The sequence below is a fragment of the Pongo pygmaeus genome, chromosome 3 (genome assembly GCF_028885625.2).
Source record: "Pongo pygmaeus isolate AG05252 chromosome 3, NHGRI_mPonPyg2-v2.0_pri, whole genome shotgun sequence".
In the NCBI taxonomy this organism is placed as follows: Eukaryota; Metazoa; Chordata; class Mammalia; order Primates; family Hominidae; genus Pongo; species Pongo pygmaeus.
In genome coordinates this window covers 91,216,169-91,238,776 of record NC_072376.2, presented here as the reverse complement: position 1 = coordinate 91,238,776, position 22,608 = coordinate 91,216,169, and the positions used below count along the sequence as shown (strand labels likewise).

The window sequence follows — 22,608 nt, the reverse complement described above, 5'->3', positions numbered from 1 at the left end:
GTTTCTCTTTTAACTTACAGCAAAATTTGACTGAAACCTAGAGAGAAAAAGCCCCATTGAAAGCTATCCAATGTCCACCCGTTGCCATTTTTTTGTGCGCAGTTGATCTCTATTGTTCCACCTGAGGAATGCTCTATTGCTAATAGCCATCCCTTTACTGACAGAGACAAATCATATTGATTTTACAGAAAAGTGGGATTAATTCTCTACTGAACTCAGGAGAGAATTGTTTCATATCTCCTTTCAATACCATCTTATTCATGCCCCTTCCTCAGGCAATTGTGGCCATATTCCTGCTGCTATAAAGACACATGCACACATATGTTTATTGCGGCATTATTCACAATAGCAAAGACTTGGAACCAACCCAAATGTCCAACAATGATAGACTGGATTAAGAAAATGTGGCACATATACACCATGGAATACTATGCAGCCATAAAAAATGATGAGTTCATGTCCTTTGTAGGGACATGGATGAAATTGGAAATCAGCATTCTCAGTAAACTATCGCAAGAACAAAAAACCAAACACCGCATATTCTCACTCATAGGTGGGAATTGAACAATGAGAACACATGGACACAGGAAGGGGAACATCACACTTCGGGGACTGTTGTGGGGTGGGGGGAGGGGGGAGGGATAGCATTGGGAGATATACCTAATGCTAGATGACGAGTTAGTGGGTGCAGCGCACCAGCATGGCACATGTATACATACATAACTTACCTGCACATTGTGCACATGTACCATAAAACCTAAAGTATAATAATAATAATAATAATAATAAAATAAAATAAAAATAAAAAATAGACCTGAAATGGAATCGTTTATGAATACGTCCAAAGGAAATAGGCCAATTCTAACCAATTTTCACCTTTATAATTCAGTAACTCCCTTGAATGAAGCTGTCTGCTGTGGCCGACCTGGAATGTCACAAGAACTAGCAATTTTGAAGTTTTCTTACCTGTTGGAAGGTCTAGATCACCTCCACTCACCAAGTCTTTTCTCCAACTACCAGGTTGTAATAAGTAAAATTATTCTTCCATCCTTAGAGTTGTTCATCAAGACTTATTTGGAGAAATAATAAATGTTTCAAAATGTAGAGTTTTTACTTTGGTAGCCATTGTGCATTTGCTTCCTATCACTGCTATACCAAATTTCCACAAATGTAGTGGCTCAGAACAATGCAAACTTATTATCTCACAATTATGTAGTTCAAAACTCTGAAATATGCCTTACAGGCTAAAATAAAGGTGTTGGCAAGGTGGAGTTCCTTCTGGAGGCCCCAGGAGAGAGTTGAGCTTACCTTTTCTAGCTTCTAAAAGCTGCCCACACTCCTTGAATCACGGCCCCACCCTTCATCTTCAAGGCCAGCAGTGTAGCATGCTTCTGTCACAATTTGCTTACTCTGACTCTCCTGTCTCCCTAGTATAAAAGATAACCTCCCGAGGTGGAGCCAAGATGGCTGAATAGGAACAGCTCCAGTCTACAGCTCCCAGTGTAAGCGATGCAGAAGACGGGTGATTTCTGCAGTTCCAACTGAGGTACCAGGTTCATCTCACTGGGGAGTGTTGGAAAGTGGGTGCAGGAGAGTGGATGCAGTGCACCGGGCATGAGCTGAAGCAGGGCGAGGCATTGCCTCACCCGGAAAGCGCAAGGGGTCAGGGAATTCCCTTTCCTAGTCAAAGAAAGGGGTCACAGACGGCACCTGGAAAATCGGGTCACTCCCACCCTAATACTGTGCTTTTTCAATGGTCTTAGCAAACCACACACCAGGAGATTATATCCCGCGCCTGGCTCAAAGGGTCCTACACCCACGGAGCCTCGCTCATTGCTAGCACAGCAGTCTGAGATCAAACTGCAAGGTGGCAGTGGAGCTGGGGGAGGGGCACCTGCCATTGCCAAGGCTTGAGTAGGTAAACAAAGCAGCCAGGAAGCTCGAACTGGGTGGAGCCCACTGCAGCTCAAGGAAGCCTGCCTGCCTATGTAGACTCCACCTCTGGGGGCATGGCATTGCCAAACAAAAGGCAGCAGAATGCTCTGCAGACTTAAATGTCCCTGTCTGACAGCTTCGAAGAGAGTAGTGGTTCTCCCAGCACGCAGCTGGAGATCTAAGAACAGACAGACTGCCTCCTCAAGTTGGTTCCTGACCCCCGAGTAGCCTAACTGGGAGGCACCCCCCAGTAGGGGCAGACTGACACCTAACACGGCCGGGTACTTCTTTGAGACAAAACTTCCAGAGGAACGATCAGACAGCAACATTTGCTGTTCACCAATATCCACTGTTCTGCAGCCTCTGCTGCTGATACCCAGGCAAACAGGGTCTGGAGTGGACCTCCAGCAAACTCCAACAGACCTGCAGCTAAGGTCCTGACTGTTAGAAGGAAAACTAACAAACAGAAAGGACATGCACACCAAAACCCCATCTGTAGGTCACCATCATCAAAGACCAAAGGTAGATAAAACCACAAAGATAGGGAAAAAAACAGAGCAGAAAAACTGGAAACTCTAAAAATCAGAGTGCCTCTCTTCCTCCAAAGGAACGCAGCTCCTCACCAGCAATGGAACAAAGCTGGACGGAGAATGACTTTGACGAGTTGAGAGAAGAAGGCTTCAGATGATCAAACTACCACGAGCTAAAGGAGGAAGTTCAAACCCATGGCAAAAAAGTTAAAAACCTTGAAAAAAAATTAGGTGAATGGCTAACTAGAATAACCAATGCAGAGAAGTCCTTAAAGGACCTGATGGAGCTGAAAACCAAGGCACAAGAACTACGTGACGAATGCACAAGCCTCAGTAGCTGATTCGATCAACTGGAAGAAAGGGTATCAGTGATGGAAGATCAAATAAATGAAATGAAGTGAGGAGAGAAGTTTAGAGAAAAAAGAATAAAAAGAAATGAACAAAGCCTCCAAGAAATCTGGGACTACGTGAAAAGACCAAATCTATGTCTGATTGGTGTACCTGAAAGTGATGGGGAGAATGGAACCAAGTTGGAAAACACTCTGCAGGATATTATCCAGGAGAACTTCCCCAATCTAGCAAGGTAGGCCAACATTCAAATTCAGGAAACACAGAGAACACCACAGAGATACTCCTCGAGAACAGCAACTCCAAGACACATAATTGTCAGAATCACCAAAGCTGAAATGAAGGAAAAAATGTTAAGGGCAGCCAGAGAGAAAGGTCGGGTTACCCACAAAGGGAAGCCCATCAGACTAACAGTGGATCTCTCGGCATAAACTCTATAAGCCAGAAGAGATTGGGGGCCAACATTCAACATTCTTAAAGAAAAGAATTTTCAACGTAGAATTTCATATCCAGCCAAACTAAGCTTCATAAGTGAAGGAGAAATAAAATACTTTACAGACAAGCAAATGCTGAGAGATTTTGTCACCACCAGGCCTGCCCTACAAGAGCTCCTGAAGGAAGCACTAAACATGGAAAAGAATAACCGGTACCAGCCACTGCAAAAACATGCCAAATTGTAAAGATCATTGAGGCTACGAAGAAACTGCATCAACTAACAAGCAAACTAACCAGCTAACATCATAATGACAGGATCAAATTCACACATAACAATATTAACCTTAAATGTAAATGGGCTAAATGCTCCAATTAAAAGACACAGACTGGCAAATTGGATAAAGAGTCAAGACCCATCAGTGTGCTGTATTCAGGAAACCCATCTCATGTGCAGAGACACACACAGGCTCAAAATAAAGGGATGGAGGAAGATCTACCAAGCAAATGGAAAACGAAAAAAGGCAGGGGTTGCAATCCTAGTCTCTGATAAAACAGACTTTAAACCAACAAAGATCAAAAGAGACAAGGCCATTACATAATGGTAAAGGGATCAATTCAACAAGAAGAGCTAAGTATCCTAAATACATATGCACCCAATACAGGAGCACCCAGATTCATAAAGCAAGTCCTTACAGACCTACTAAGAGACTTACTGACTCCCACACAATAATAATGGGAGACTTTAACACCCCACTGTCAACATTAGACAGATCAACGAGACAGAAAGTTAACAAGGATACCCAGGAATTGAACTCAGCTATGCACCAAGCAGACCTAATAGACATCTACAGAACTCTCCACCCTAAATCAACAGAATGTACATTCTTCTCAGCACCACACTGCACTTATTCCAAAATTGACCACATAGTTGGAAGTAAAGCTCTCCTCAGCAAATGTAAAAGAACAGAAATTATAACAAACTGTCTCTCAGACCACAGTGCAAACAAACTAGAACTCAGGATTAAGAAACTCACTCAAAACCGCTCAACTACATAGAAACTGAACAACCTGCTCCTGAACGACTACTGGATACATAACGAAATGAAGGCAGAAATAAAGATGTTCTTTGAAACCAACGAGAACAAAGACACAACATACCAGAATCTCTGGGACACATTCAAAGCAGTGTGTAGAGGGAAATTTATAGCACTAAATGCCCACAAGAGAAAGCAGGAAAGATCTAATATTGACACCCTAACAACACAATTAAAAGAACTAGAGAAGCAAGAGCAAACACATTCAAAAGCTAGCAGAAGGCAAGAAATAACTAAGATCAGAGCAGAACTGAAGGAAATAGAGACACAAAAAACACTTCAAAAAACCAATGAATCTAGGAGCTGGTTTTTTGAAAAGATCAACAAAATTGATAGACTGCTAGCAAAACTAATAAAGAAGAAAAGAGAGAAGAATCAAATAGACGCAATAAAAAATGATAAAGGGGATATCACCACTGATCCCACAGAAATACAAACTACTATCAGAGAATACTATAAACACCTCTATGCAAATAAACTAGAAAATCTAGAAGAAATGGATAAATTCCTTGACACATACACCCTCCCAAGACTAAACCAGGAAGAAGTTGAACCTCTGAATAGACCAATAACAGGCTCTGAAATTGAGGCAATCAGTAATAGCTTACCAACCAAAAAAAGTCCAGGACCAGATGGATTCACAGCCGAATTCTACCAGAGGTACAAGGAGGAGCTGATACCATTCCTTCTGAAACTATTCCAATCAATAGAAAAAGAGGGAATCCTCCCTAACTCATTTTATGAGGCCAGCATCATCCTGATACCAAAGCCTGGCAGAGACACAACAAAAAAAGAGAATTTTAGACCAATATCCCTGAAGAACATCGATGCAAAAATCCTCAACAAAATACTGGCAAACCGAATCCAGCAGCACATCAAAAAGCTTATCCACCATGATCAAGTGGGCTTCATCCCTGGGATGCAAGGCTGGTTCAACATATACAAATCAATAAACATAATCCAGCATATAAACAGAACCAAAGACAAAAAGCATATGATTATCTCAATAGATGCAGAAAAGTCCTTTGACAAAATTCAACAACCTTTCATGCTAAAAACTCTCCATAAATTAGGTACTGATGGGACGTATCTCAAAATAATAAGAGCTATCTATGACAAACCCACAGCCAATATCATACTGAATGGGCAAAAACTGGAAGCATTCCCTTTGAAAACTGGCACAAGACAGGGATGCCGTCTCTCACCACTCCTATTCAACATAGTGTTGGAAGTTCTGGCCAGGGCAATTAGGCAGGAGAAGGAAATAAAGGGTATATAATTAGGAAAAGAGGAAGTCAAATTGTTCCTGTTTGCAGATGACATGATTGTATACCTGGAAAACCACATTGTCTCAGCCCAAAATCTCCTTAAGCTGATAGGCAACTTCAGCAAAGTCTCAGGATACAAAATCAATGTACAAAAATCACAAGCATTCTTATACACCAATAACAGAAAAACAGAGAGCCAAATCATGAGTGAACTCCCATTCACAATTGCTTCAAAGAGAATAAAATACCTAGGAATCCAACTTACAAAGGACCTGAAGAACCTCTTCAAGGAGAAGTACAAACCACTACTCAATGAAATAAAAGAGGATACAAACAAATGGAAGAACATTCCATGCTCATGGGTAGGAAGAATCAATATCGTGAAAATGGCCATACTGCCCAAGGTAATTTATAGATTCAATGCCATCCCCATCAAGCTACCAATGACTTTCTTCACAGAATTGGAAAAAACTACTTTAAAGTTCATATGGAACCAAAAAAGAGCCTGCATTGCCAAGTCAATCCTAAGCCAAAAGAACAAAGCTGGAGGCATCACACTACCTGACTTCAAACTATACTACAAGGCTACAGTAACCAAAACAGCATGGTACTGGTACCAAAACAGAGATATAGACCAATGCAACAGAACAGAACCCTCAGAAATAATGCCACATATCTACAACCATCTGATCTTTGACAAACCTGACAAAAACAAGAAAGGGGGAAACAAATCCCTATTTAATAAATGGTGCTGGGAAAACTGGCTAGCCATATGTAGAAAGCTGAAACTGGATCCCTTCCTTATACCTTATACTAAAATTAATTCAAGATGGATTAAAGACTTACATGTTAGACCTAAAACCATAAAAACCCTAGAAGAAAACCTAGGCAATACCATTCAGGACATAGGCATGGGAAGGACTTCATGTCTAAAACACCAAAAGCAATGGCAACAAAAGCCAAATTTGACAAATGGGATCTCATTAAACTAAAGAGCTTCTGCACAGCAAAAGAAACTACCATCAGAGTGAACAGGTAACCTACAGAATGGGAGAAAATTTTTGCAATCTACTCATCTGACAAAGGGCTAATATCCAGAATCTACAATGAACTCAAACAAATTTACAAGAAAAAAAACAAATAACCCCATCAGAAAGTGGGCGAAGGATACGAACAGACACTTCTCAAAAGAAGACATTTATGCAGCCAACAGACACATGAAAAACTGCTCATCATCACTGGCCATCAGAGAAATGCAAATCAAAACCGCAATGAGATACCATCTCACACCAGTTAGAATGGCAATCATTAAAAAGTCAGGAAACAACAGGTGCTGGAGACGATGTGGAGAAATAGGAACACTTTTACACTGTTGGTGGGACTGTAAACTAGTTCAACCACTGTGGAAGTCAGTGTGGCGATCCCTCAGGGATCTAGAACTAGAAATACAATTTGACCCAGCAATCCCATTACTGGGTATATACCCAAAGGATTATAAATCATGCTGCTATAAAGACACATGCACACGTATGTTTATTGCGGCACTATTCACAATAGCAAAGACTTGGAACCAAGCCAAATGTTCAACAATGATAGACTGGATTAAGAAAATGTGGCACATACACACCATGGATACTATGCAGCCATAAAAAATGATGAGTTCACGTCCTTTGTAGGGACATGGATGAAGCTGGAAACCATCATTCTCAGCAAACTATCACAAGGACAAAAAACCAAACACCGCATCTTCTCACTCATAGGTGGGAATTGAACAATGAGAACACATGGACACAGGAAGGGGAACATCACACACCGGGGCCTGTTGTGTGGTGGGAGGAGTGGTGAGGGATAGCATTTGGAGATATACCTAACTTTAAATGACGAGTTAATGGGTGCAGCACACCAACACGGCACATGTATACATATGTAACTAACCTGCACGTTGTGCACACGTACCCTAAAACTTAAAGTATAATAAAAATAAATAAATAAATAAATAAATAAAATAAAATAAAAGATAACCTCCCATCTCAAACCCTTTATCACATCTGCAAAGTTCCTTTTGTTATGTAGATTAACATATTTGCAGATTCCGAGATTAGAACATGAACATCTTTGGGGGGCCAGTTTTCAGCCTACCTTACATAGCTATTTATTTTTCCAAGGAAATAAAAAATAATTACCTGCATTCTCCAGGAGAACTAGTTCTAAAGTTCAGGTCACAGTCGCACCTCATAAATATTGGCTCAGGCTTTTCTCCCCAGTTCTGCAGCTGCATAACCAAACACCATTGTGCTAATAGAAGCTCATCCACTCAGCTGCATAACCAAACACCATTGTGCTAATAGAAGCTCATCCATTCAGCTACATAACCAAACACCATTGTGCTAATAGAAGCTTATCCACTCAGCTGCCTGGTTTCTGCTAACTCAGCTGGGAGCCTATAAATTTGGTGAAGCTGTATTTGTGGGAATCCTTTCCCAGGTTTAGAGGGGTGGAGAGCTAGGCCGACAACCTTCTTTTAAACAGGCAAAAACTGAAACTGTTTAACTGAAAGTACTGTCAAATATTTTCATGTATAACTCAAGAATCAAAAAAATGAAAATGTGGACTTTTATAACTTGCAGGGCTCTTAGGGGATCTATTTAATGAATTCTTTCATTTTACCAGCAAGAAAACTATGGAGGAGAAAGATCAAGTCAAGCTCACTAGCCTCTGAGTAGCAAACCTGAGACTTGGTTTCCTTATCTTCTGCTCCACTGCCAGGAAGGAAGAAAGGAAGGCAGTAAGTAAAAAGGGAAGGAAGGAAAGGAGGGAAGAAAGAAAAAAAGGATTAAAATCATTCGAAAACCAAAATACAAAGAGATCCAGTGTGTCCACTCAAGTGCAGACACCTGATATAGTCAGCTCTTGATTAACGAGGATAAAGGTGAAGAGAGATGAAAGTCATGTGTAATTCTAAAGCCTGATTAAAACAAAACTAGTCTGAATCTGGTACCAAGTAAATTTATATAAACATATTTTATTGTAATTATATCTAATATTTAGGAACACATTTACCACTCCACAGATGCCCAAAAGTGTAAAAATAACCCTAGTGCAACTCATTAGGAACACTAAATGCCAAATGTGTCACTTGATGAGAAACTGCTAAAGGCTTGCTAATAAATAGTCTAATTTCTATTTTCTTCCCAGTTAATCTCTTTTTTAAAAATGTTAGAACACAACTAAGTTGGGCAGAGGAGTAATCTCAATGCTTAGATCTTCCTCTGTCTCCTCCTTCTCACTTAATTTCTCAACCCTGTCTTTAGAGTTCTTGAATCCATGGCCCTCCTAATTCTATTTGGTTTTGCTTATAGTAAATAAAAGCTTCCTTTCTGAGGGACCATTGACTCTGGGATGGAGCCCAGAAATAACCTGGTGGTCTCACTAGAGGTGTTCTGATGATTACCAGGCACCTGCAATAGAAGCCTTCAGATATGTGGACGTTTGCACTGATTGGGGGTAATTTTTCTATTTTATGCACTTTGAATGCATTTTCTATTAATCAACAAACAGAGAACACAACCCCAAATAACTGAGCAATGACCAGTGCTAAAAAGCTGGAATGTGAACTCAGCTTTCCAGGATTCCCAAGCTTCTTACTGCCCATAAAGCAGGACACAGACACACAGAGATATGTGCTCAAACATTGTCTTAAAGCTGTATACAAAGAGAGCATCACTTTGAATTATGCTACAAAACAGTGCCTGAAAGTTGTGTATGAAGTAAATTTCCATTACAAGAATCACAAATTGATATTTTATTTTGAGACTATTTACAGAGATGTGTTACACAAGTCCTAAAAATGTGTCTCCCTGACCATGTCACATGCATGGGCAGAGGAACACAGGCACACACATGCACATATACACAAGCCCCTTCACCTGGCTGACTTTTTCATCACTCCTCATCACTTCATCAGGCAAGTCTTCCCAAACCCTCTAGACTCAGCTCAATCCCCCTCATCTTCTCATTGTCTCTGTAGCTCTTACCACAGTTGCCAACTGACTCATTATTTGTTAGCAGAATAGGACAGTGTTTAAGTGTCAGATTCTCAAGCCAATCTTCCTAGGTTCAAATATCAGTTCTGTCACCTACTGGTTGTAGGATCTTGAGCAAGCTCTTCAACCTTGCTTTGCCTCAGTTTCCTCAACTGCAAACTAGAGATCAGAGTTCCATCTTCTGGGATTATTGAGTGGAACATGTGAGATAACGCATGTAAAATATTTGGGAAAGTGTCCAGTACATAGTAAGTTCTATACAGGTATTTGCTATTATTATTTATCAGCTGTGAGCATCACTCATTATGCTGTAAGGTACACAAAGGCTGGAATTGTTTGTGTATTTCCCACTCCTCATATCTGCTTTCAAATAGTTTTTGGGAGAAGAAAGTTGTGAAATCCCAGTTTCCTCTGCCATCACTAAATCTCTTCATCTCATTCACAGCTCTGCCACATTCTCTACGGTCACCATCATTGGAGCGGCTGTCACCACAGCTACCACAGCCCCTTTACTGACACATCCAAATACCTTAAGTTCAAAATACTGTGGCATCAGATTCAGAAAGAAGAGTGCTAATTCTAAAAGATAGCCATTCCAGCAGCAGCAATGTAACAGATGTTTTGTTGATTCAGCAATTATTTCAAAGGTAACAAAAACTCTAGCTAACAATAGAGGAGGCAGGAGCTTCAGCTCCAGAAGAAACACAACTACAAATTCACAGCCACTATCCACCAAGGGGGTACAAAATAATAGTAAGAATAACAATAACAAAAACAACAATGAAAGCACTAAGATGCTTTCAAGGGAGGCACCATAGCAGAGTCGTTACCAGCACAAGACCTGGATCCTGCCAATCTGGGTCTCAAGCCCATCTCTGTTACTTACTAGCTGTGAAACGCTGAGCTGTTTCTTAACTTTTACGTGATTTAGCTTCCTCTCTGAAAAATGAATATAAAAATAGTATCAGCACCACCACAGTATTACTATAAGGACTAAAGAATTACCTTTTGTAGAGAACTTGGAACAGTGACTGGCACATAAAAAGTATTCAATTAATGTTGGTTATTTTTGTTAATTGAAAGAGTTTTCACAGACATATCTCAAAGGACCAGCACTGAGAGTTTTCCACACATATATTATGCAGACACACACACACCCAAGACCTTTTTCCCAACACCTCACATTAACACTACATTTTGATACAGTGTATACTCTCTCAGGCCCTTTCCTTGGGCTCTTACACAAAGCCAAGAGTTCTGCCTGTTGCTCTTTCCCTTGATGTGACTATTACCTGTGTTAAGACAGGTATCTTAAATCAATCTAGGCATGGCTACCATTATTTCAATGCAGAACACGGACTAATAGTCCCAGCTTTACTTCTCAATCTAGGCTTTCTGTAAGAAGAAGAGCTTCCTATCCAGGTTTTCTTATGAACACACAAAAACCAATCTTTTATCCATGGCCTAACCCAGTGTTTACCAAACTTGAATACATCTGAAGACTTGCAAGGCTCTATCAATTTCTGTCTGAGAGACATATTCCAACCCTTAAATTTATGAAAGACTCAACAAGCTGAAAAAGCAAGCAATACAATTTCAGAGAAGCAGTTTATCCAAGGATACATGGACAGTAAAAAGTAGAACTATGCCTTAAAATCCTTCTTTTGACTTTAGTACAGTGTTTTCTTTTAAATTTTATTTATTCAAGAAGTTTGGAATTTAGAAATCATGGAGATGATTGGGCAAACCTAATACTAAAGGAAAAGTCAGATAATCCATAATATCATTGCTTTTTATTCCATTAAAAAAGCTGAGAATACTAATAAAGCTAACTTAACTAAAATCTGTATAGTTATGATCCTGTTCTATAAAAGAGGAGACCAGTGAATTTTTCATCCCTGGTGGTGCAGCAGGAAACAGAATCTACTACAGAAAAGAAAATGAGAAACTACATGAATCTTAGACAACTATTAAGACCTGTGTGTGAACTGGCTTGACATGCTGGAGTCCCAAGGAACCCACCCACACCATCAAGCTGTACTCACCTGCCAGCACTTTACCACAGGTCTTCATCAGGCACAGAAGAGGACTATACTGAAGACTGAGGGAAAGTCAAGAAATCTGAGAGAGAGATCCTTGAGGCATGTGAACCTTCCCTAAGTGCAAGGCAGCATCCCAGTGAAGGCTGGAGTCAGGACAGAAGAGTTAAAAGAAATCTGTCTGAGAAAGTCTAGGCCTTCACTAGGTCAAAACAGTCGCAACAGAGGCCAGAAATAAGGCAGAAGAACTGAGAACAGTTCCTCAGAGTGTTGTAAACTTTCGTTAAGTACAAGGCACTGGATGCTAAAGACTTGAAGCAGCAGAGCAAAAAGAAGAGAGACCTCCTGAGATTAATAAAGTCAGAAACAGGAAAGGAAAAAGAACTCCCTAGCAACCAAAACAGTCCGGGAGCACACAGAGATCTCTGAAATCTTGCCAGTGCTCAGATCACAAGCCCTAGTGATAGAAAAGACCTTATTCTGTTTTCAAAACATTTGAAGTCAGTGGTAAACTAATCCAACAAAGGCTGAAATAATCCCACATACCTCAAACATACAACAGATTTCCTCAACTTTCCCAAGAAAAGGTCTAACAAAAAAAAAGTATGCACTTTTCTAGGGTAAATAAATATTAATTTTCTCAATCTGTACTATTTTTCTCACAATGTCCAACATACAGTAAAAAATTTTGAGACACACAAAGAGAAAAAATGTGAGCAATAATCAAATGAGAAAACAGTCAACAGGCTGAGACTCTACAAAGTACAGACCTTAGATTTATCAGGGGGTAACTTTAGCATAACTATGATAAATATGTCAAATAATTCAGTGGAAAAGGTGGAGAGCATGCATGAATATATACAGAATTTCAGCAGAGTAATGAAAAGTATGAAAAGAAACCAAACTGAAATGTCAAAATTTGTTTTTAAAATACACTGTCATCAAAAGAGAATACATATTAGGAGTCTAACAGGCCATAAAACACAACAGTAGCCTATTAGCAGCAGCAAAAAGCAGCAGTAAACCTGAGGACAGGTCAATTATCCAAAAATAAATAAATAAATAAAAGGGGGAATGAGTGAAAAAGTTGAGTCTATGATCCCTAGGACAATATTAAGTAGCCTAGTAAATATGTAATTGCATCTGTGAGAGATAGAAAATGAGTCAGAAGAAATCCTTGAAAACATAATGGCCGAGAATTTCTCAGAATTGATTAGAAATATCAAACCTCAGCATCAAGAATCATAGTAACCCCAAAAGAGGATAAACACAAAAACAGAACTAGGCACACCATACTCACTCTGTTGATAGCCAAAGATGACACAAAAATCTTAAAAGCAGTCAGAGAAAAAAGAAACATTACACAGAAGAAAACAATGATAAAAATTATGTCTGATTTCTCTTCAGAAACAATGAAGGCCAAAACAATGGAATGACATCTTTAAAGAGCTGAAAGTAAAACATGTTAGTCTGGAATTCTGTATAGGATTCTAAATAGAGTCTACATAAAATTGTAGCATAGTCCTATATCCTACAAAAATGAAAAATAAAGACATTTTCATACCCTTCTCCCCAAATCAGATTTTTTTTCCAGGAGACCTACACAAGAAATGCTAAAAGAAATTCTTCAGGGCCGGGCGCGGTGGCTCACGCCTGTAATCCCAGCACTTTGGGAGGCTGAGACGGGCGGATCATGAGGTCAGGAGTTCGAGACCATCCTGGCTAACACAGTGAAACCCTGTCTCTACTAAAAATACAAAAAATTAGCCGGGCATGGTGGTGGGCGCCTGTAGTCCCAGCTATTCAGGAGGCTGAGGCAGGAGAATGGCATGAACCCAGGAGGTGCAGTGTGCCAAGAGCCGAGATCATGCCACTGCACTCCAGCCTGGGTGACAGAGCGAGACTCCATCTCAAAAAAAAAAAAAAGAAAAGAAAAGAAATTCTTCAACGTGTACGTAACAGGCATATAAAATAGGCACAACAAACCATTTGGCAAAATCCAACACCCATTCCTCATAAAATGACTCAGTGAAAAAGAAACTGAAGAGAATTTTCTCAACCGAAAAAAAGCACCTATGAAAATGTATTATACTGAAAGATAAAAGACCAGAACAAAACAAGAATCTCTACTCTCACCACTTCTATTCAACTTTGTCCTGGAAGTTTCAGCTAGTACAATAAAGAAAGAAAAGAAAAATAAATAAGCACAGAAATCAGAAAAGAAGAAATAAAACTGTCTTTATTCACAGACAATATGATCATTTGTATAGAAATGTGATGGAATCAAGAATAAAAGCTACTTGTACTAATAAGTAAGCTTAGCAAGATTTTGGGATACAAGATTGGCATATAAAATCAACTGAATTTATATACTAGCAACAAGTTATTGGAAATTGAATGTTTTAAATGTCACTAATGATAACATAAAAATACATAAAATAGGGATAACGTACATAAAAGATGTGGAAAACCTATAAACAGAAATCTTAAAACGTTGAGAAAAAATAAAGAAAAAACAAAATAGATATATTAATTAGCCAGTAATATATAAAATATTACTCAATATTTTAAAGATGTCATTTCTTCCCAAATTATTCTACAGAGTCCAGCAAATTCCAATCAAAATCCCAGGAGGACTTTTGTAGAAATTGACAAAACACATATGAAAATGCAAAGAACCTAAAATAGTCAACAGCAACTATTTTTTAGCTCAGTGGCAAGAAACAATAGCAATTTTAAAAAATAACAAACAAGTTGGGGGGTTAACACTATTTCATTCAAGACTTCTTATAAGTAATCAAGTAAATGTAGTACTTGTAACATACACCAGTAGATCAATGAAGAAATAGACCTGGCCGGGCATGGTGTCTCATGCCTGTAATCCTGGCACTTTGGGAGGCCGAGGTGGGAGGATCATCTGAGGTCAGGAGTTCAAGACCAGCCTGGCCAATGGTGAAACCCCATCTTTACTAAAAATACAAAAAAAGAAAAATTAGCCAGGCATGGTGACATGTGCCTGTAATCTCAGCTACTCAGGAGGCTGAGGCAGGAGAATCACTTGAACCTGGGAGGTGGAGGCTGGAGTGAGCCAAGATTGTGCCACTGCACTCCAGCCTGGGCGACAGGGAGAGACTCTGTCTCAAAAAAAAAAAAAAAAGAAAGGAAAGAAAGAAAGAGACCCCCACACATACATGAGCAAATGTTTTCCACAAGGATGCAAAGAAACTCTAATAGAGAAAGGATAGTCTTTTCAAAAACAATGGGGGAGCAACTGGATATCCAATGCAAAAAAGAAACTTGAATCTGCCCCTTAATATATCTGTTTATTTTGCCACATGCAAAAATTAACTTAAAATGAATCATTGACTTAACTGAAAATAAAATGACAAAACTTCTTTTTAAAATAGGAGAATAACTTTTGTGACCATATGATAGGCAGATTTTTCAGATATAGCAAAAATAATCTATGAAAGAACAAACTGACAAATTGGACCTTATCAAAATTAAATGTACTGTTCTTCAAAAGATACTGCTAATAGAATAAGAAAATAAGCCACAGGATGGAAGAATATATTTCCAAATGATTTCTATGATTTTTTAAAAAACTAGTATCCAGAATACATAATGATTCAAAATAAATTGAATCACTATATTCAAAAGAAATAACCCAATTTTTTAAAGGACAAAAGATTTGAACAGACACTTCAGCAAAAAAGATAATGAGTGGCAAATAAACACATGAAAAGAGTCTCAACATCATTAGTCATTATGGAAATGGAAATTGGAACCACAATGAGATGCCCCTTCATACCTGTGTAAATGGATAAAATTTTAAATATCAATAAACAAACAAATAAGTAGAAATTGACCATACCAAGTATTGGTAAAGATATAGGAGAACTGGAACTCTCATACACTTGATGGCAGAATTATAAAATAGTATAACCCATGGTCATTGGAGGAAACAGCATAGATGTTAATCAACAAATTAAAAATAAAACAACCATATGATCCAGCAATCCTACTTCTGGGTATTTATCCAAAGGAAATAAAATCAGTAAGTCATTGAGATATCTGTACTTCTATGTTCATTGCAGATTATTCACAATTTCAAGACATGGACTCCATCTAAGTGTCTATTAATGGGAATAAATAAAATGTAGTATATATACACAGTGGAATAGTATTCAGCCATAAAAAAGGAAATCTACTCATTTGTGACAACATAGATAAATCTGGAGGATATTATGCTGAGTGTAATAAGCCATGCACAGAAAGACAAATACTGTATGATCTTATTTTTATGTGGAATCTAAAAGAGTTGAACTCATAGAAGCAGAGAATTGAAAGATGGTTACCAGGGGCTTGCGAATGTAGGGACAATGTGGAGATGTTGGTCAAAGAGCAAAAAGTTTCAGTTAGACAGGAGAAATAAATTTTGGAGAATGATTACACAACATGGAGACTATAGTTAATAATAATATAAACTTGAAATTGCTGAAAGAGATTTTAACTGTTCTTACCACAAAAAAATAAGCATGTGAGGTGATAGATATGTTAACAAGCTTGATGTAATAATTCCACAATCTATACATATATCAAAACATCACATTGTATACCATAAATGTATGCAATTTTTATTTGTCATTTAAGATACAGATTTGTAAATTAAATTAAATCATAAAATACTACAACTACTTTGAAAAACGGTAGAGTTTTTTTTAAGGTTACCACAAAATCCAGCCATTTTGCTATTGGGTATTTACCCAAAAGAAATAAAAGAATATGTCCACATAAGACCTGTACACAAATGTACATAGCAGCTTTATTTTTAATGGCCCAAACTAGAAAGAACCCAAATGTCCATAAACAGATGAATGTATAAAGAAACTATGGCATACCCATACAATGGAATATTACTCAGCAACAAAATGAATAAGTTATTGGTATGTGCTACATTATAGCTGAGCCTCAAAATAATTAGGCTGAATAACAAAATGAGTATAATCTATATGATTCCATGTGTATTACATTCTAGAAAATACAAACTAATATACAGTGATCAAAAGCAGATCAATGACTGCATAAGAATTGAGGAAGGTAGGGAAAGGCTAAAGGAAGGGATGACAAAGAGGCCATGGAAAATATGAAAGGACAATGACATATTCATTATCTTGACTGTGATAGTTTTGTAGATGAATGTATATCTCAGAACATCACACTGTACACTTTATGTGCATTTTATGGTAGGTCAATGTTATGAACTTAATTGTATCCTCCAAAATTCATATGTTGAAGTCTTACCCACCATTACATCAGATTGTTACTATATTTCGAGATAAGACCTTTCAAGAGAGAATTGAGGTAAAATAAGGTCATATTGGTGGGCCCTTATCCAATACAACTGGAATTTTTTTGTTGTTGTTGTTTTGGAAGAGAAGAGATTAGGACACAGACCACAGGATGACCATGTAGGGACATAGCAAGAAGGTGGCCATCTGCAAGCCCAGGAGAGAGGCCTCAGAAGAAATCAATCCTGCTGATACCTTCAACTGAATTTTAGCTTCCAGAAATGTGAATAAATACATTTCTGTATGTTTAAGACACTCAGTCTGTGGTATTTTGTTATAGCAGTCGTAGTAAAGTAATACAGTCAATTATACGTCACTGGAGCTATTAAAATGAAAACAGGCTATGCATGGTGGCTCACACCTGTAATTCCAGCACTTTGGGAGGCCAAGGTGGGTATATCAGTTGAGCCCAGGAGTTCAAGACCAGCCTGGGTAACATGGTGAAATCCCATCTCTACCAAAAAAAAAAAAAAAAAATCAAAACAAAAAAAATCCAGCCAGGCATGGTGGCATGTGCCTGTAGTCCCAGTTAAGAAAATAATTCGAACACTGCTACAATAAAGAAACTTACACAAATCTCTTCGTGCACATGAGCTAGTATATTTTTAGAGGCAAAAGGTGGAATTTGATGATCAAAGTGTTTGTACCTAAAGTCTATGAACACATAAGGCATTAGGAAAAATATATATAGCTTCTATAACACTACTGCAATTGATTCCCTTCTTAAAGTATAATAAATACTTAGTTGTGGTTTTTTAAATGTCCACAGTATAGTGAGAAACATATATACAAATAATCACAAAATGATGGAGTAAAAATTACAGCGTAGGTATATAAAGCTATCCTATGGGTAAAAAGTAGGAAATTGCCTAAGAATGTCAAGGGAGGTTCACAAATTTAAAAACCAAAAAAAAGGTATTTGAAATGAATCTTAAAGAACATGTAATCTGCCAAACTAAGTAACAGATAAAGGGAAGTCTTAGAAGAGGGAAAGAGCATAACGTATCATCAAAAGTGTAGCTGCAACTGTCTCTTCAGATACCATCTGGACATAAAGTCCTAGTAACTTCAGGAAAATCACAGATGTTAGTCAGAGCTGGAAATATTCTTCAACCAATTTTGCATTTTACAGATGTTGTATCTGAATCCCAAGCCCAGACTGACTTTCACAAAATCATAAACTTGTTCATGAAAAACTCAAGGGCTGAATTGAAGTCCACTTATTCTTAGTTCACTGCTTTTCTACATAATCATCTGCCTCCATAAAGCAACAAGGATGGGTTTTTAAAAACAAAACAAAACAAAAACAAAAAAGCATTCCTACTGTAATAGATATGCCTTTATCCTAAATCCATCAGGTTCAAATAGACTATTTTCAAACAATATACAAAGATAATTTTATGGTATCTCTCTAGCCCCCAAAAATTCTAAATAGTCTTCTAACTTAGGTTTTATGGTTAAATATGGCTTTTTTACTCTAATTTTTTTAATTGACAAACCATGAGTCCTAAGTAGAATAACTCTAGGTTTACCAAAATGTTATTTTTAAAAATTTTTTTTGTAGAGACAGGGTCTGTCTATGTTGGCCAGGCTAGTCTTGATCTCCTGGACTCAAGCAATCCTCCCACCTTTGCTTCCCAAAATGCTGGGATTATAGGCCTGAGCCACTGCACCCAGCATTACCAGAATATTATTAATAGAAAACTAATAAATTATTTATTAAATCAAAACTCCATATTGAATGTACGCTATGTGAAGTACACTGTATCAGGCACACATTGAAACTGGGCACCCAGTGACCTATTCCACAATTTATTTGTGTTACTTAGTGGTTTAACTCATAAGATATGATATCAGAAATATTTGGGTTTTTATCCTGGCTCCACTTACTTGCTATGTGATCCTGGAAAATTTTCAAACATCTATATAATGAGCTAATAATACTACACAGCTCATGAGTTGTAATGAACTTTAAATAAAATGAATTCAAAACACTCTATACATTGCTTGATACAGTCAGTGGTGATCAGTAGGTATTAGTTGACATAATCCTAACCATCAGTTTCATCATCTTCACCTTGACATGATGGTCTAGGTCAAGGTCTTAGCTTAGGTTCTCTAGAAAACAGAGCCTGAATCAAGAATTAAGTGTTGATGCTTTCTTTGGGTTCTACAAACCAGGGGGGGAAAGGGAGATGTAGCAAAGAAGGATGGAAAACCATGTAAAATGCTATTACCTTGCTGGTCACTGCTTCTCAATGAGCCATAAATAGGCATAGTGGATCACTCAGCAAAAGCACCTGCTTGGCCATACAGGACTTCAAATGAGCTTTGTGTATCTGTAATTGGAATAGTACATGGGAAGGAGTAAGAAGGGGAGAGAGGTATTTGCTTTCTTCCTCCCATCTTCAGTTTCCCATTAGTCAAATATTGCTCCATGGGAATTAATACCATCACACTTCTGAGTTGTGTCATCTAGCTCTTCTGGTGGCCACTCAAGATGTCAGTCACCACACCAAGTACTATGCAATTTCATCAGAGTGAATTTCAACTATGCATGCATAAACTGGAATTAAAAGTTCAAATGTCTAAAAAAGTGATGGGAGGAGTAAGAAATTCTGAATCGTAGCCAGTAAACCTGACTGTCCTGTAGCTACTGCCCAGTGACAGCAAGTATCACTGTCAAACCATTGACAGCATGGGCTGAGAAACAAACCTGCTAAGGGAATCTAAAGCAGGACCTAAGATCTGGGTCATATATACTCTGGTCCTCACATGTCAACAACCTGTAATTAGAGACCTCTAATAAAGGTGTATTAGTCAGGTTTTGCTGCATAACAAACAACTGCCAAATCTCCATGGCTTAAAACAAAAAAAGTATTCACTTCCACTTCTCCCTCAGAGGTCCACAGATCAGCAGTGGATTAGCTGGGCTCAATTAGGCTCAGCTTGGCTCAAATTCAGGTTGGTTTCCTGTATCTCTGATCCTGGGACCCAGGCAAAAGGAGCTGTTGCTAACTATGGTGTGTCCTTCTCATGGCAGATGGTAGGAGCATAAGAGAGGCCAATGGAAACTTTCCATGCCTCCTAAAGCATTGGCTCAGAGCTGGCATGCTGGCACTTCTGTGAAAAACAGCAACAACAACTCACAAAACTCAAGTTTATAATCCACATTCTTCTACAATGCCTTGCAGTGTCCCAATATAACAAACTTCCATCTTTGATATTTTCATTTTTTCAGGATAATCCATACTCATCAATACCTAAAGTAGTATGAGTATTTCTCTTAATTAATTTGGTTTTCACAGTCACATTCTGAATCCTTTGAGGTGTCTATTCTTCTAAGTCATCTTCCTTGTACTAAAATCTAATTATTGAACACAAAAACAATTTTACTTCATTAGCAACACCATTTGTTCCTGTTAACACTCCCAGAGACAAAGGACATCTAGAGAAATGTAGAACTCCAAGTACTATGCATTCATAAACTGGAATTAAAAGTTCCTAAGCAATAGGGTTTTGGATACCAAGAATAGCCTAGCTGTTCCCTAGCCTTCTTCCAAGCCCCATGTGTTTGCTTAGTTAACACACTAAACTTTTTTTCTCTTTTTTTTCTTTTTTTTTTTTTTTTTTTTTTTTTACTACTGCCAGCATTGCAAAGTCAAAATAGCTGTGGAGGAACAAGCTGTTCTGCCTCATGTCTCATCAACATTCCTTGCTCAGTGTATCAAAACACAGAGAGCATACAGAGCAAATGCAACAACTCTTCAAAAAGTTCCCTGTTGGGGATTTTCTTCCCGGGAAACCATCCACAACTGCCTACTTAAAACATCAGAAGAAAGGTGGGTCTCCTATTCAAATCCAAGTGAAGTCACAGCAAGCAAGTATGGATTTAAACTTGGGTTATGGATTTAAAGTTTGGACTTTTGCCCCTTGAAAAATATATAGGCCTGCATGAACTAATATCAACATTAAAATGTGCAAACAAGTTTTCTTTCCAAAAGACCAATTTAAAATTTTGAGGTAAAGTTATTTCACCAGGTCATTGAGAAAAAAGTCATTGAACTAACATTTTAACCCAAATTTCCTTAGTCACCTGGGAAGAATTTTGATTTCAAATAGCAAGTATATTGCAAATAGTACCAAGCCAACTGTATAAGATGGGTCCATTTAAAGAAAGCTAAATGGAAAAGTTGATAAGATGATCAAAGCCATTTCCCTTCAGATCACAGATCAGCTAATCACCTTTGCCTTTTAAGAGAGAAAAAAAATTAACAGGAGAATGTTTAACCTATTTGTCCACATTTAAACATATATAAAATCGGGTATTCAATTTACAGTCTTTCTCTTATTCAAGATCTGATAATTAAATTAATACTTATTGTAAAGAAATAGTTTCTACTTGCATAGTTAAAACAAATGATATTTCATTTAACACAAAAATAGTTCACAGTCAGAATTTGGTTGATATCTGAAATGATACTTAATAATCACTACTACCATAACTTACAGATGAGTGGCTGTAACAATAGAGAGAACACTTGCTAGAAAGCAAGCAGTGATTTTTGAGCAGAACTCTGGCAAGAAATGGCTTCCTTCTCAGTAAAAACCAAGACGATCTAAACCACCATCCACTTCTACCACTGCTTCTACCTCCTGCACCCTAAAGGGAAGAGTTTCCCAAGTATTCTTTCCAAGTGACCACAATAGACAATTGTGCCTAGACACATGGGAAGAGAGCCATATACCCTACATTCCAGCAAAGCAATGAAATAGAAAGAGCTATAAGAGGAACAACACAGTGTGAAATATAATACTTTAAGTCTAAAATGTGAGCCATTGCATTTAGATTATAGAAACTCATCATCCTGGGTGCACAGGTCATCCCTGAAAACAACAAATGCCAACTTGGAGTAGATTATGAGGATTGTTATTTAGTACAGAAATTACAAGAGAAAATAGTACAGAGAAAAGAAGAGATTGTGAACAAGATGGACCAAAACTTGTTCACATCCTCTTCTTACTTTAAATATTTCACTTATGGCCGGGCACAGTGACTCGTACTTGTAATTCCAGTGCTTAGGGAGGCTGAGGCAGGAGGACTGCTTGAGGCTAGGAGTTTGAAACTAGCCTGGGTAACAGGTAAAAAAATTAAAAATTAAAACATTAGCCATGTGTGGTGATTGCACCACTACACTCCAGCCTGGGCAACAGAGCAAGACCCTGTCTCTTAAAATAAAAAAATCACTTATATTTACTAGTAATGAGATATTAGAAGACAACATAGAAGCGACTGGCACAAAGCCTGGGCCTTTCCGGTCAGTCCGTCCTTATCTCAGGATGTTGCATTCCCAGCATATTCTACAGTTTCTCTTGAGAACTACAGACGAAAAAGGAGGGAGAACTGGGTGGATACAAGGCCACCTGGAGAACTGTCCTGCATGTGGTAGGTCAACAAATATTTTTTAAGTGCTTACAATGCACTGCACAGTGGTTTTTGCACAGTGGTGAAAATGGATATCAAGAATGACAGTGAGGCAGGGAAACATCAGGCCTCATACTGAG

The 22,608-nt window shown here is 38.1% G+C and overlaps 1 long non-coding RNA gene across 2 annotated transcripts in view; it reads right to left on the bottom strand.

The window, feature by feature from the left end:
- LOC129035760 (uncharacterized) overlaps positions 1-22,608 on the bottom strand; it is a 365,251-nt gene that overhangs the window by 321,179 nt on the left and 21,464 nt on the right. Inside the window, exon 1 of one of the 2 annotated variants that reach the window (XR_008502325.1) lies at positions 11,699-12,039. The exons of the other annotated variant lie outside the window; for it this stretch is intronic. This is a non-coding gene — a long non-coding RNA (uncharacterized LOC129035760). Of the gene's footprint in view, positions 1-11,698; positions 12,040-22,608 lie in introns of those variants that run through there. 2 annotated transcript variants of the gene reach the window in all.